General features: G+C 36.2%; 1 protein-coding gene across 3 annotated transcripts in view; it reads right to left on the reverse strand.

Annotated features, from left to right (window-relative positions):
* DCAF6 (DDB1 and CUL4 associated factor 6) overlaps positions 1-13,896 on the reverse strand; it is a 73,344-nt gene extending 59,448 nt beyond the window's left edge. For 2 of the 3 annotated variants that reach the window (XM_035895993.1, XM_035895994.1), the window contains exons 1-3: positions 13,837-13,896; positions 7,340-7,432; positions 1,904-2,089 (exon numbers count right to left, since the gene is read on the reverse strand). The gene's annotated coding sequence lies outside the window, so the exon portion shown is untranslated. Of the gene's footprint in view, positions 1-1,903; positions 2,090-7,339; positions 7,433-13,836 lie in introns of those variants that run through there. The other variant, XM_035895991.1, reaches the window with a different exon arrangement.
* Between the last annotated feature and the right edge of the window lie 1,166 nt (positions 13,897-15,062).

Raw genomic sequence — 15,062 nt, forward strand, 5'->3', positions numbered from 1 at the left:
TTTGGTTTGCAGCACCACCTGGTGTCAGTCACTTCATGTAATCAACTGAACTGTTGGGTCAACCCAAGCTCAGGCAGATCAAAATTTAAGACTGCCACAGTGACTTCTCATGAGGACTTTTCTGCTGCCACCACCTCTTTTGTCTGGAGTACTCTGAGCAGCCCAACCCATGACCCCAAACTTCACGCACCCAAACCCACTGGTTTAGTGATACTTCTATCCCTACCTTCACACCCCCTCAGCACAGTATCCATAACCATTCTCCTATTCGCAGGCTCAAAAGTGTTTTCTATTACGCTCACAGGTAGCTACCCAGGAAACAGAGGCACCAGTTGAGCCAGTAACTGGCTGCTCCTCAAGCCTGCAGCCAGCCAGCAAGGCTCTTTATTTCCCCAGCAAGTCACAACGCAACAACTCCACAGACCCCCTCCTCAAATGAGGGCATTTCAGCTTTAAGAAGCAGCTTCTCGGTCTCCAGATGTCCTTATGAAAAGGCAGGTTTTGTTTGCGATATAGAGAACATCCAATCAACTTGCCGAATCCACAGGCCAGCATGCAGACTACTATATATAGTAAGCTTCAGTGGGAACTGAGGCAGTTTAAGCTTCTGACCGGGGGCCATAAGGACTGATGCTATTCAAAGGAAACAGTAGTTGCTCAATCAAAACAAATCTCAAAAATAAAAGCAGATGATGCGAGCCTGAGATCCAGAACAACGTTTTGCAGAACTGAAAGTTTAGACTTGTATTAAACCCAGGCAAACCAAAACCAAAACAAAACCACAAATCCCAGTAACAGAGCAAATACCACAAGGTTCACTCGACTGACCTACAAAGTTACCCTGCAGACAGGAAGCATTTGTGGCAAAACCTTTAATGGAACATGTGTAATTACAACTGTAAGGATACTTCTACTACATGATCAAAAATTAATTCTAGCAGTACTTCAGCCATTTTCTTTTCTCACACAGCCTTTTCACACCCAGAGATTTGAAAATATTTTGTTAACATACAAAGAGATTTAAAAGCTTGCTATGAAATCGGAGCTAAATACTTTAGAAAGTAATGGATTTGGGGTTTGTTTTCCCCTGTGTGGTACTGTGGTAGTGTGAAAAAAAACAAATAATCAAAAAACCTGGAACATTTTTAACCTAAGGAGGAAAAAGCAGTATTTTTTTCTATTTTAAGCACACTAAGTTTTACAAGCAGCAGATTTTGCTGTCATTAAAATAAATAAATAGATCAATAAATCTGATTATCTTCCTAACTTAAGTAACACTTTGCTTCTTCACTTGCCTACTTATATGAACAAAACTGTCAAGGGATGATTGAAAACACTGGCTCTAAATTTACACACACAGAGTTAACTAGAATACAAAACAGAGAAATTAGCTAAAACTGTAAATACATTTTTCAGATTAAGTTACTCAAACATGCCGCAATAAGCATTTCTTAGAAGGATTTAAACTGTAAAAAAAAAAAGGCATTAAACCGCTGAAAAGTTGGGGGGGGCAGGGGGAAAGAGAGATAAAAATAAAAATGCAAAACACAGCCACTGCCGCCACCCCCCAACCTACTTCAGAAAGAAATTCACAGCACAATTTAAATCAGTTTTGCTCTGCAGAGGATTCTTTCAGTGAAGGTGTATTCAGCTATTGTATTTGCAAAGAAAGTAGTCATAATGACACTACCTTTTGGAAAGTCCTCAGTTTAATTTAGCCAACATATTTATCTTTTAAAGTCTACTCTAAGAAAAAAAATACAGACTCAAAAAAGCTAGAAAGAAGGTTCTTCAGTTCTCACTGAAATAAAGTTTTCAGCAGCCTGGTTAAAATCTTGGGCAACAATACAAGAAAATATGTATTCTACCTATCTTAAAATTGTAATATACTTTTGTGAGGTACCTCATAGGTAGTTCCATAGTGGCACGTATACTGGCATTGTCTGTTGGCCTCCGCATCTTGCTCAACATTAGTGTAAAAGATGACTCCATCACCGGAACAAGATACAATCTGTTTGTCATTGGTGCACGGTAAGAATTTTGCACTAAAAATATTGGCCCTGTGTCCTGAGCGAATGGTTGTTAAAACCTAAGGAAGAAAGACAAAGGAAGGCTGTATCAGGTTAATATTTTCAAAGCAAATAAAGAATGGGAAAAAAACACAGGCTCTGGTACTATAAAACATGAGCTATGTCAGTAACCTGCAGTTTAATACAACAGAACAGAGCAACTGTCTTTACACCAAATTTCTTCTAAGAACAAAGTGGTTTCACAAGAGACATTCACTTATGCACTTGCACACAGCAGTCTGCAAAACGAAAGCACTGGAATGCAACTGCCACCTTTTGTTTTTAAAATGCTAGTGAAATATCACATCAGGTTTCTCCAAGTAAAACATTAGTCCAGGGTGATACTGCAGCCAGCCAGCATGTCAGTGAGGAGGGATTTAGAAGATCCAGAATATCATGGGTCAAGAAGAATAAGGCATTGCAATCCAAGCCAACTTTATAGACTTTAAAATTTGATGTTACTTTTGCAATAAAGTCACTTTAAAAAGGAGACCTGAAGTTTGTAAGAAAGGATGTTTTGAAACAAGTGAATTTAGGAACAAGATCGCAGGGCAATAAACTAAGACTTGACTTAGTCTCAATGAATGTCATTCATCTCAATGAATGTCATTTATCTACAGTACAGCAGAGCAGCACATAATTTACTTCACCATCGCAGCTGGTTTTAAACACTTCATGATGACTCTTTGTATTTCCTAACATGCTGCTTATTAGCCTATCAAAACTGGAAAAAACCTCCATATGCTTTCCTTTGCACTAGTGAACATTCTATTCTTGCATTATCTCTCCCATCTGCAGCATTTATACTAAACTGCATTTTCACCACTAATAGGAAAAAGATACTTACCAAGTTGTTTACAGTACGGAAATTACTTCCAAATTCCCACTCAATTAACTTAATCAAAGAAAACGTTATGCAAATGAAGTTGTTCTCTCAGTGATAGCTCATGCCTAATATTTTACAAGTGCTTCTGAAATATTTCACAATAATTCACACCATTTCAACAATTCACACACAAAAAGATTAACAGTGTATCTGCATATTCTGAGAGACACACAAGGCTTAGTATTTAAAAAAAAAAAAAAAATCAAGATCAGGAGATACATGCCATTCATTTTATGTCAATAAATCTGCCTCTTCATTTAGATTTGTTCAGATCTCTGCATTTTACTGAAAACATTCAAACCCCAGACATTCAAGAGGAATTAGGAGCTGTATCAAAAGAGTAACTCACAAGTAGTCCATAAGTTACCCTAGTTCAGACGACAGTTAAAGATGTCATCTGCCAATCCCACCTCTGATTTTACATTATTGCTTCTGTAAAAGAAGTATTTCTTTGCTGACAAGAAATCCTTTTTGATGTCCCTAATAAAAATAAATAAATATAAACAACTAGGGGCTTCTCTATCACCTTCAATTCCCTTGCCAGTCCTCCACAACTTCCTCCCTATCACTGAATATAAGCAGGCAGACTTTTTTCCTCTTTGCTCTGCTGTACAGGGTCCTTCTCTCACCCAGTTACACACACTTCCTACTTTTCCACCCTTTTTCTCACAAACCCCAACCTAATGCCTTTGCTTTTCATGCAGTCAATAGCTAACTTACTCTAGTCTTCTGCTTCAGTTTTCCACATCTGCATATCAATTTAGATGTGGAGATCTCCATTTGCCAACTGCCCTCAAACTTGGAAAAACTCAGATTTTTCTTTCCCTCCCTTATTCTCTCCTCCACTGTAAACTGAAACAGCATTCAGAAATATATATAGCTACACATGTTCAGTAAAGGAAAGAGTTTTCTCACAGGCAGACCTAGCCTCATTTTGCCTGCCCATCAATTTCCTATGTTGCACAGTGTTGCAATAAAAAGTATTAAAACATTACAGCATTTATTATAGGCAGAAGATTTTCCATTCCCTTCTTGACTTGCACTGTACATCCTTTTCTACTCTGATTACTATATTGTCTTAGAGAGGGGAGAAAGAGGCATAAAAAGTTGCTGGTGCCTAGGCAGCAAAAAAGATGAGGAAATATAACACACACAACCAACCCTCAAAAGCCTATGATTAGCTACACAGAGTAAAATACCACCACCTTACTCTATTGAAGCACTTTACTACCAACATCGAATAAGCTATAAATACTTAATAACTGAGGAAAAGGGGAGGAGATGGGAACAGAGAATTTCAGATGTTCTTCAAACTACTTGACTAGCTGTAGTAATTCAGACATCCTCATAATTTTTGCAATTGCTTAAGTAATACTTTACACATAAAATCAGTTGAAGAGGCAACAAATTCAAGAATTCAAATTGCATCTCTTGAAAGTGCAGATTAAATCTTTAGGACAGGATTACTAATTCATGTAGCGATCCCATAAGTTTGCATACAAGCTCCATCCCTAACAATAAGTACTTTCCTCCAAGAAAGTAGAAGTTTTGGCAGCGACTCTGTTGTCTTCTTTAAACCTGAAATAGTTCCATATCCAAATGGAAACTCTTTACTATAAAAACTCACCATAATGAACAAACCAGTATTTCTGAAGTCACATTAAAAACTAAAACCAGTTTAAAAAAGCGGTTTTACTTCCCCTCTGGCTTACTTTTTGAAAAAAAGAAACTAAACCAAACCAAAAAAACCCCAACAACCTGCTGAAACAAATGCAAGGCAAATATCTGCGGCTTACTAAGCTTTTTAGGATGTAGTTAATTTAGGGTTCCCATTCCAGATACTTGGCACAGAATCATTTACAATCCAGCCTTTTCAATAGTACTTCCTTTGAAGAGGTCAAACTCCCTTTTGAAGTAAAGGAAAGCAAACCTAACAAACTCCATCCTAGAGTGAAAAGTAGCAATCCTGGTTCTAGAAAAGCTGTAATCCTTCAGCCCCACTATGCACCCTCCAAAGCCTCCCCAGCACTTTCTCATGCGAGCCTAACCCTTTCTCTCCCAGAAGGCAAACCAGGCTAAAGACTCAATAAACCTGAGTGTAACTACTCGCAAGTGTCTTCACACTGATATTAGCTGAAACAAGTCTCAGGCTCCATTGAAAGGCTTTGAAAACTGAGTGCTCAACCTGATGTAAATACATGAATTCTCATCTTCTTGCACCATACTTGCAGCGGGTAGAGCTTTAGCTCCAGCCAAACTCTCCCCCCTCCCTACCCTCAGTAAGGTGATGCCTAAAACAAAGAAAATGAAGAAGAAAAGATCCACAAGAATAATTCTCAGCCATCCTGAAGTATAATAAAGTGCTCATCCTTTTGATTTAGACTTGCAATTACTATTAGAAATCACAGTAACACATTTCTCCTCAGATGCGCAAACACTATAAACATATAACCTATTCAAACTTGAGAAACATAATCAGAAAAATTTCTCCTTCTGAGACATTACATAGTAACAATTAACATTTGCATCTTGCCATACATTACGCAAAGCAGAATGACTTACATAAAACTCATGCAAATAGGAGTTAAACAAGGTTAAATGCTTCCTTATTAAATTAGATATTTTACTAACACAGAAGACTATATTGATGGCTGAAGTCTATTTTTGGTACTCTAGCTAACTCATAACAGAAAACATGGTGATAAGGATATCTGCCAAGATGACAGAATTACAGCAGAGTTCTGATACCAATACCAATTTGCTCCCTTTTCCTGTATTGATTCTGTTACCCAAGCCAAAGAAATAAGCTAACACAATTGTAACAGCCATTAAAAAAATCACATCTCTAGCGCATTTCAGGAACAACACTGATTATTAAGTCTTCTTGCTAGTACCTGCTGTTTTATAATTGCATTTGCATATATTGGGAGGAAAATAATAATAATTAAAAAAATCTATCTGCTCTGCTGTTAGGTAAAAAAGTAACTCAGCTGACTTAAAAACAAGAAAATAAAACATTTCTCATTTGGCTTAAGTGCAGCGGTAGTACATAACAGGGAAGAAAGCCAAAATCATCCCATGAAAGCATAAAGTTTAAATTGCTGCATCTATTACAATACTACAATATTTTAATAAAATAATTATATAATAAGAAAGTGATATAGCAACGACTCCAGAGTGATATATTAAAATAAACTCTGCACAATAAATAATATTGAACACCCTTTAATTGCATGAAAAATTTTTACTTTGCAAGTCTTTCCAACAACCCTCACTTTGGACTAAATCCTTCATCCACTTCATAGCTGTCTTAGCTACCTCTTCTTCAGCTGAACTCCCAGTCCAAGAGAAACCCTGGCCTAACGACACTGATCTGAACTTTTATCAGACTGACACCATAGTTGAAAGTTTGGAAGCTATGGCTCATCTGGGGAAGTTTGGAAAAGGGCCTTACCTATAGGCACAGGCAATGCGTCAGATCACGATTATTTTCCCACCACAGCTCTTCAGAAAGGCAAAATATTGCTGCTTCCATAACCTTCTATTCAAACTATCTTCCACCATACCAACCACACATTTTGGTTCCCCCACCATGTTTAATTTTTCAGCACCTCTTCAGGGTTTAGTTTTCAGCCTCTGAGAAAGCGTGGCAGAGAGGGCTTGACTTGAACGTTGCTGCATAGGATGTGCAGCACTGAAGGACACACAGTTCAAAGCATCTGTTCCATCAAACTATCAGCAGCCCCTCAAAGGGCAAAGTGTGGAACACTGCTGCTATGTGATGGATGCTAGCTGACATTACTGGAAGCCATTCGACTGCATCGTAACCCATTTGAGTGCTGAAGTGGAAAAGCAAAGACCTTTACAGCACTTTCCCCTTCACAAACCTGCTTCCCCTATTTCAGTACAAACTCTTCTCCATCCACGTACGTACACACACAAGGCAATGTAATTTCAAATGGTAATAAAGTATTTTAATCAAGATTGACACTTCAACATGACACAGAAAGACAACTCAGTATACTACATACAGCAAAAGCTAATCCAGTATTTTAAAACTAAAATTAAAAGGGAAACAATTTATCTGACTAAGATTTCATAAGAATTATTGAATCCTGTTGCTAATTCTGACATCAATCTGTTGTGCGACCATGTTCCCTTTGTGCCAGACCACCTACCGTAAAATGGGATAATGCCTATGTCACAAAGGGATTAGAATACCAAGGTTTTAAAGCACTGTGAAGTTTTACTCCCATTTATAAACACTATAAAGTGCCTGATATTATCTTTGTCAGTTAATAATTAATATTAGTATCTTAATATATTGAAAAATAACAACTTAAATCTTATTTGAAAATTACTGAGTATCCAGAAACAAACCTACCTTTCTGCTGTAGGGATTACTAATTACCAGATTGGTGTCATCCGAACCAGATAAAATATATTCTCCTGTATCATTCCAGCAAATTGTATTCACCTGCATAAATGAACAAAAATTAGTTTAGATTTACATTAATTCAATTTTCAGAATATTAAGACATCAATACTCATCCAGCACTACAGAAATAAGGGTTAACAAGTTCAACTGAAATTATGTAATTTCTAAGCAGCTAGATAAAAAAAAAAAAATGTGGTTTTAAAACAAATTAATAAGGGAATCACCTACTCCACCTATGACATCTCAATTACTCCCTCTGCTCTTGAAGAGTCCATCAAGTAAATTGAGCGTTCCCACAAAGGCCTCAGTAGCCACAATTTTACACAATCAAGTGCTTTAATGTACCAAATCTACTTCACAGAGTTCTCCAAATTTGAAATGGAGGGCATCACAATGCTCTCATTATTGTATCTTTACCATATCCAAATTCCAACCATCATTGCTTTGGATACTTTTCAGTGACCACACCTTCTCAGGGATCATGTGAAAAGCACCACAGAATCCATCCCAGATCCCTTTTGAGAAGTGTGAGTATGCTGGGAAAGAAGAATCCTACAGTGGGGTACAGAATAGTATCAGAACTTTACAATATATTTCCTTATCAATTCACCTTTTCACAAGACCACGTTTAATAATGTGTCAAGGAAATAAAGCTGTAAAAGCACTCAAAATTCAGGAAGCTCAGAAAGTATCCTTAGAGTCACCTGTCTTCAAGCAGCAGCTCATGCACAAGCACCAAAGACTGCATGCATGACCGTCGTTATTTGGAGTAGCCTCTAAAATAGCTTTAAGTGTCAAACTGCAGCCATCAACGTCTTCTGCTGGCTATATTCTGTCAGCAGAACAACTGCCTTAATGTGATGTATCACAGTGGACTAAAAAAACCAGTAAAAACCCCACTTCATTCTAAATCCTTTTCTGATGCTTTTTATATTCCTCAAATGTCTCATTCTGAGCCCAAAAGACAAAAATTTGATTTTTTTAAATAAATATATCCATTTTAGTTACTATTTTAATCACAAGCTTAGTTGGGGTCCTTAATTAGGCAACACTGGAAAATCAGAATTAGCTGTTTCGGATGGATCATGTGGGCAACCACTTGACATACTCACTGAGGAGGTTTAAATGAACTTTTGCCAGTCAAAAAAAAAAAAACAAAAAAAGACACACCTTCATGTTACAACAGACATGCCTGTGGCAGAATTAGCTCAATGCTCAGCAGCAGTCAAATAATGTTAGGAATCATTAGGAAATGCACAGAAAAGCAAACATCATTCTGTCAGTGTATACATCCATGCATGGCAAATCTGTGTCTTCCACAGTATGCAGCTTTGGTTCATATCCCACTCCTGTATTCTCCACTTCTATTGCTGCCCATTTGAAAAGAGAAATTACGAAAAAGAACGACTAGGGTGATCATGGGTATCTAACACTTTTTACTCCAAGAAGCAATTAATTTGTACTACTCTGGGGAAGGGATAGGACAGAAGCTTATGAAATCATGAATGATATGGAAAAAGAAAGAAATAATTTTCCATGGATGTCTACAGCACAGGAAATAGAAGGCCTTCAATGAAACCACCACATGGGACACGAGGCATGTTATTAAAACTGGAATTAGTTGTCATGGAATGTCTTAAACAGCAGAAGTGGAAGAATATACATATTCATCAAAGAAAAAGAGAAAGTTATCTGAAACAAAGATGCAACTTTCACCTCCATCTGTCCATAGAAGTGTGATGTGCTCTCTAGAATAGCCTTGAAGTACCGTCTCCTTGCCCTGTCTTAACTTTCCTCAAAAATCAGTACTGGGGCCAAGGCCAAGTTATCAGGCTCAACTGAGCATTGGTATGACTTTGCATGGCTACTCTTATTATTTTATAACCCTGGCTGTCAATCAGCAAGAACCACGCATTCAACTAGCCCCCAGATCTACCTATCATTGAAGTAACCTGTCCTGACAACAACTGTACTTTAAAAATGTTGCCAAACATAGCACAGTATTACAGCTAGGGTAAACACAAAACCCAGGAATGTTCACTTTCATCTACATTTCCTTTCAGGCAGAAAAATACTACCATTGCCCTAAGGAAACCAAAATGCTAGTATAAGGACACAAAAATAGAAACAAGAACAAAACACTGAAAAAAAACAAGGAAGCTGCCAAAAAATTAAAAAATTAGAAAACATCTAAGAAAAGCTAGCAGAAAAATTGAACAAATTGAGGGGTGTGTGTACACAAAAAATCTGAAGGACACAAAAGCAGAGAAAGCATCAAAGATGCAAAGAGGAGACATGGTTATCTAAATGGCAGCATCACAAGCCTACACAAGATTTCAATCATTCTCCTTCTAAATTCCGATTTCATTGCACTGATTGCATCAGGGTTGAGCAATTTCAATACACCCTATCCAGGCCAAAGCCAGTTCAGAAAAAATCCTGAAGTGAGATGACATGGCCAAGTGTGTGCCAGAGGTCTATAACAAAACAGGCTTTTTATTTTGTTTCAGATCACCTTCTCAACATTACTGTCAAAAAATAAGTCTTCCAGTGGAATAAGTTTGATTTTTTATTTTCCAAAGAACACCAACTTTCCAGTAAGTGATTAGTCAATACACTACATTGCTCAGTGTTCAGTACAACCTATTGACCAACAGTGAATAACCCCAACAAATACGCATATGGATCACTAAAAACAGATGCTTAGTAAGAGCAGATTAAAAGACGTTCTCATGTCTCATTCCATGGTAGCAAGCCCACTATTAAAATACACTGTAAAATGAGGACTACCTATGAAATTAATTTGTATTTCAAAACCATGTGGAAAAGCCACATATCTACTACCTTCAGAGTCACTCAACACCCAACTAAAAGCATGATGTAAGAGTTACCACACTAAGGGGTTTGAAAGTCTTGGAAAAAGGCGTTAGAGCCAAAAGAAAGGACATATTGAACATGAACGACAGACAATTACTAACATAATGAGAAAAGTCAAAGGGTGTGCAATTAACTTTTTTCTATTAAATATTCCACATTATCAACTGTATCTGATTTTATTTGCCATTCAACTAGCCTTGAAAGAAAGCAGCAGGCACTAGTCAAATAGTAAAAAATAAATTTACTATCTCTGTGTTCTCCTCAAAGATAATGCAGGAGGCAGTACAGTCAATCCTTAAAAAACTGAAAAAGCTAACTCCTCACTTCTATGCAACGTAGAAGTAGAATTAACTCTTCTGTGAACAGGATAGATTAACAGACTAGAAGAAATAGAAGAAATGAAATAGAAATGACTGTAGATACAGAGAATATCAGAAATATCTCCCAAGCAAGGAAGGGGGTGAAAAGGACACTACTTTTCATCTATGGAGGAAAAGGTAAAAACTGCACGTTCTAACGAAATGCAAAAAAACTTCCTATACTAATTTAAGCATGGCTTTGAGGACTACATCTAAAAATTACTTGCTCACAAGTGCCATCCATAAGGAGATGTATATCACACAGGATGCTTGTTTGTTACTGAGCTGAATATCTGTACATAGAACTGAGAAATTATTCCTCCAGGTAATCTTCTTTCCTTTATTTTAAAATGTATTTGCTCATGTCAAAGGCTCCATCTACCTAGGCATTCTGCAGTTCTACCTTCCTCAGCTTTCACAGGACCAGAAGTGGAAGAAAATAAGTGATATTTTTACTCCAATTCAATGTGGTTTGCAGTTGCTTTCTTCTCTACTTTCCTCACACTGCTGCTCCAAATTGAATTTCTTTCAACGTTTCTCCTTTGGATTTAGCCACTTCATACAGAAAGCATCACACCTAATTCTATACGTTTTCTCATAATCTTAAGCTCCTCTTAGAGTTAACATGGAAAATGGCAACTTCTAGCATACACATGACCTCACTCTGAATTGGATAATGTGAAACTTGTTGAAAGAGGCAAATCATGCCCTGGAAGGATGATAAGGTTACAAGCAGACATCAGTGATTTGGTAGACTAATTCAATTACTTCACATACTATTGCTAGAAACTGTGTCTTCAAAACAAAGTAGAAAATTGCACTATTTCCAAGACAATGATGCCTAAACTCAGAGACGAAAATACTCAAATCCCACACAGTAGGTAGGAAGTTGGACAATCCCAAACAAAAAGGTGCTATTCCCTTCTTGAAAGATATTGTACCCGAGTATGATTATATACAGTTGTATTTCCCACAAGATGTCTTTTGCATAACATAGATCAAACAGTAGGTAGGAAGTTGGACTTTACTTTTATCCTCAATTAGAAAAAAAATTCTTGCCTTAAGTATGTTGTCCACCGTGTCCAATTACACAGCATGCTTTATATAGAAAATACAAGTCACAACTTATTCCACAGAAGAATGCAAATGTTCTTTAAAAAAAAATAAAAACAAGAACCCAACCAAAAAACCAAGACCAACTCCCCCGTCCAACCCCCCAAAAATCCCCAACCACCCCAAAAAAACAAATCCAGAAATGCCCTTAAGGCAGCCATGGCATTAATTCCTCACATTTGAAATGCATGCTGATTCAGCAGTTGGGGGGGGGAAGAGTAAGATGATCATTTACCATTGATGGTATACGTATTTTAATCAGTAAGGGCATTATAATTTCATTTACTTTTATTTCACAGATTTTTTGTAAAGCAAGTAGTAAGAAATTATATTAAATGGTTGTTAGCCATAAAAGATTATTCCCTGCAAAAAAACACACAGTAAATGAGGTAAGAACTCCTAATACCCCATTCTTTAAAGATGGATAGTTCTGAGGACATTTAATTTCTAAAGACTTTTTTCAAATTGTAGCAGTATTTCAAAAACCTGCATATAATGCTCTAAGTTCATAACTAAAACATAACTAAAACATTTTCCACCCAGTAAAACAATTAAGTTAGGCCACATGTATTTTAAAAGCTAACACCATCAATTCAAAATGAATTTGCAAATACATATCCACCAGGTATATCCAAGCAACACCAAATAGCCAACACCAACTTTGCAATTTATGTCACATGATGCAGAAATAGTTAACTAAAATAGAGATCAGTCACTCCATTTTTAACAAGTAGTTAAGAAATACTATTTTCCTGTCCCCTTGTTTCATAGGCAAAAATTACTATTTTTACAAGGAAACAAAGATAAAAAAAATTCAAAACCCCCAATCAACTTCAGAAAAAGAAACTTGAAACATTTCATCTTAAGTGTATTTGAGAAGATGAAAAACCACTAGAAAAGAAATTCTAAAGTAAAAATCACTGTTACAATCTTGAATACAAAACCTGATAAATTACACACAGAATATAGAATTGTTTGGATTGAAGAGATCTTACATTGTCATTCTTACACAATTTCTTGGAAAAAAATAGGAAATTAATGTATTTAGTTTTTTAAGTCAATGCCATCTGTACCAGAACATTAAATTTAAAATAGTAGTCCGTACAGCAAAAGTAGCTGACTTATTATATACAGCAATTGTAATTCTTGCCTTTCCAGCCTTTCTAGTCTCTTAAAAATATATACAAGTCAAAATCATACTTCTGATCTCAAGCCAAAAGGCTAGATTTTACTAATACTCTTTCTTTAAAACTACTTCTGTGTTAGTTAACAATTATTATATTCCTTAACTTAAAGCTACAAGTCTAAGCCACTGAAGATGAAAAAATCTTCACATTTGAACAGCTTTTGAAATAAACATGTTAAAGTTTAAAATTTACACTTACATTTTCACTTTTTATAGCACATCTAGTATCCCTTCAGTTTTCAGATCTCTTGTACAACAAAGACAATGCTTTAACAATCATGAATTTCTGCTCTGTTCGTCAAAGGTAGTATGGCAATCTCTTTGCCCTGTACCTAGTTCAAGTAAAATCTTCTCTTTAAAAGGATATGAGTTACAATATTTGGACCACTTTCAAAAATTAGGTATTTAAATAAGCAGTATTTCAAGTTTTATTACTGCCTTTCAGGAAAGGCTTATTTTTGGTTTTATCATCTCTTTAAATAAGCCTGTAACACTTGATCATTTGCTTTTCAGACTTGGAGAATGAATCACTCAAAACACTAATACAGCTTTAAGTCAACAAAAAATATCAACACAGCACAAAACACTAAAAAATCTATTTAAAGGTTTAATATGAGTTCTAACTGAAAAGATAAGCATGTGTTTTCCTGGCACAGGAGATTAATTCATTCAGCAGTGGGATGCAGTATTAAGATACAGGATATTTTGTCTTGCTTCGAAAATGAAGTATCAGATGTTCAAGAAGAAACAAATACCTAGAGAACTCAGATGTAGATCTCAACAAGTGGAAGTTTCCAGCTCAATTTTAATACACGGTATTTGCATCTTTAAGTTAAGGAACTACTACCGTGGCAACAAAATCACAATTTAACATCTTTTAACAAACAAAAAAGCAACAAGTTACTTACACATCCATCATGCACATTCAAGGTTGCTTCAAGTTTTAATCTTTGGATAAATTCTCTTCTCCCTGTGAAGAAAAATACTGATTACATAATTTTTTCAAACAATACCACTGAAGAAGTAATTAAGACCCTGCTAATGGGCACTAACAGGTAAAAACCTAAACTATAAAGAACCAGAATATAAATTTAAGTCTTGAAATGATTCATATGGTTCTCATCTTACAAATGCTAAGACAAGCATCACATTTCCTAGCTCTCCCACCCCCTTTAATAAGAGTGCAGAAATGGCAAAATGAACATTTCACAGGTTCACAGACTGATGCTTCCTCTAAAACAAGTAACTATAAAGCAGAAAATAACCCTGTGATTATTTGGTTAACTTAGCTGAAAGACAGCAAGTATAACATGGTTCAAGAAGTATGACCTTTTGTATAGGAATATAAAGGAGAAGGTATCTAGGTCTCAAGCAGAAAGTAAAACATGGTCCCATAATTTCAGCAAAGAACTGGAAGTTGATCTTCCAAGCATTATCTAAAACTCTACATCTCCTCTTAAACTAGAGAAAACTCGACTTCAATTTCATTATTCATGTTGCATTTTGAAGAGTAACATTGAAGTCCAGTACCATTCCATCTGATGTATACTTAAGGGATAAAACACAAAGGAAACTTTTGGAAAGATGACATGAAAGGAAGATATGATGGAGAAAGAAGAAACTGATAAATGCAGATTGAGTAAGGCAGGGTCCCAGTAACTTTATGTCCTTATGCCCTATACACAAGCTGACTTACCACTGCACTTAAAACCACTACTGTACTATACACATGAAGGAAAAATAAAGTGTATCAAGAACAGCATGTTCTCTTCCTGAACTAGATGTTTAAACAAATAGCTCCAACTTTCATTTCATTTTGAGTGCCCCATTTTTATGAAAACAGGTTCTAATGAACTTAATAATCCCCAGAAAGCACTTTCAGAAAAGACAAATACTGATAAACCTAATATTTTACTTATATCCTAAAAGCACTTAAACTCAAGGACCATTACCTTTTTTTTGTCCTGTATTTGTACAACTCTCAGAACAAAACTCCAGGTAAGAGCATTAGACTGTAGGCCTATGTTAGGCTACACCAGTTTCAAATATGAAACCCATCAAATTCACCCAAAATTAATCTTCCTGCCTTTCTTCAAGGAAACTATGGAGTCAGGGAAAGAACCGCAACAGAACC

The sequence above is a fragment of the Egretta garzetta genome, unplaced genomic scaffold (genome assembly GCF_000687185.1).
Source record: "Egretta garzetta isolate BGI_Z169 unplaced genomic scaffold, ASM68718v1 scaffold516, whole genome shotgun sequence".
Classification (NCBI taxonomy): domain Eukaryota; kingdom Metazoa; phylum Chordata; class Aves; order Pelecaniformes; family Ardeidae; genus Egretta; species Egretta garzetta.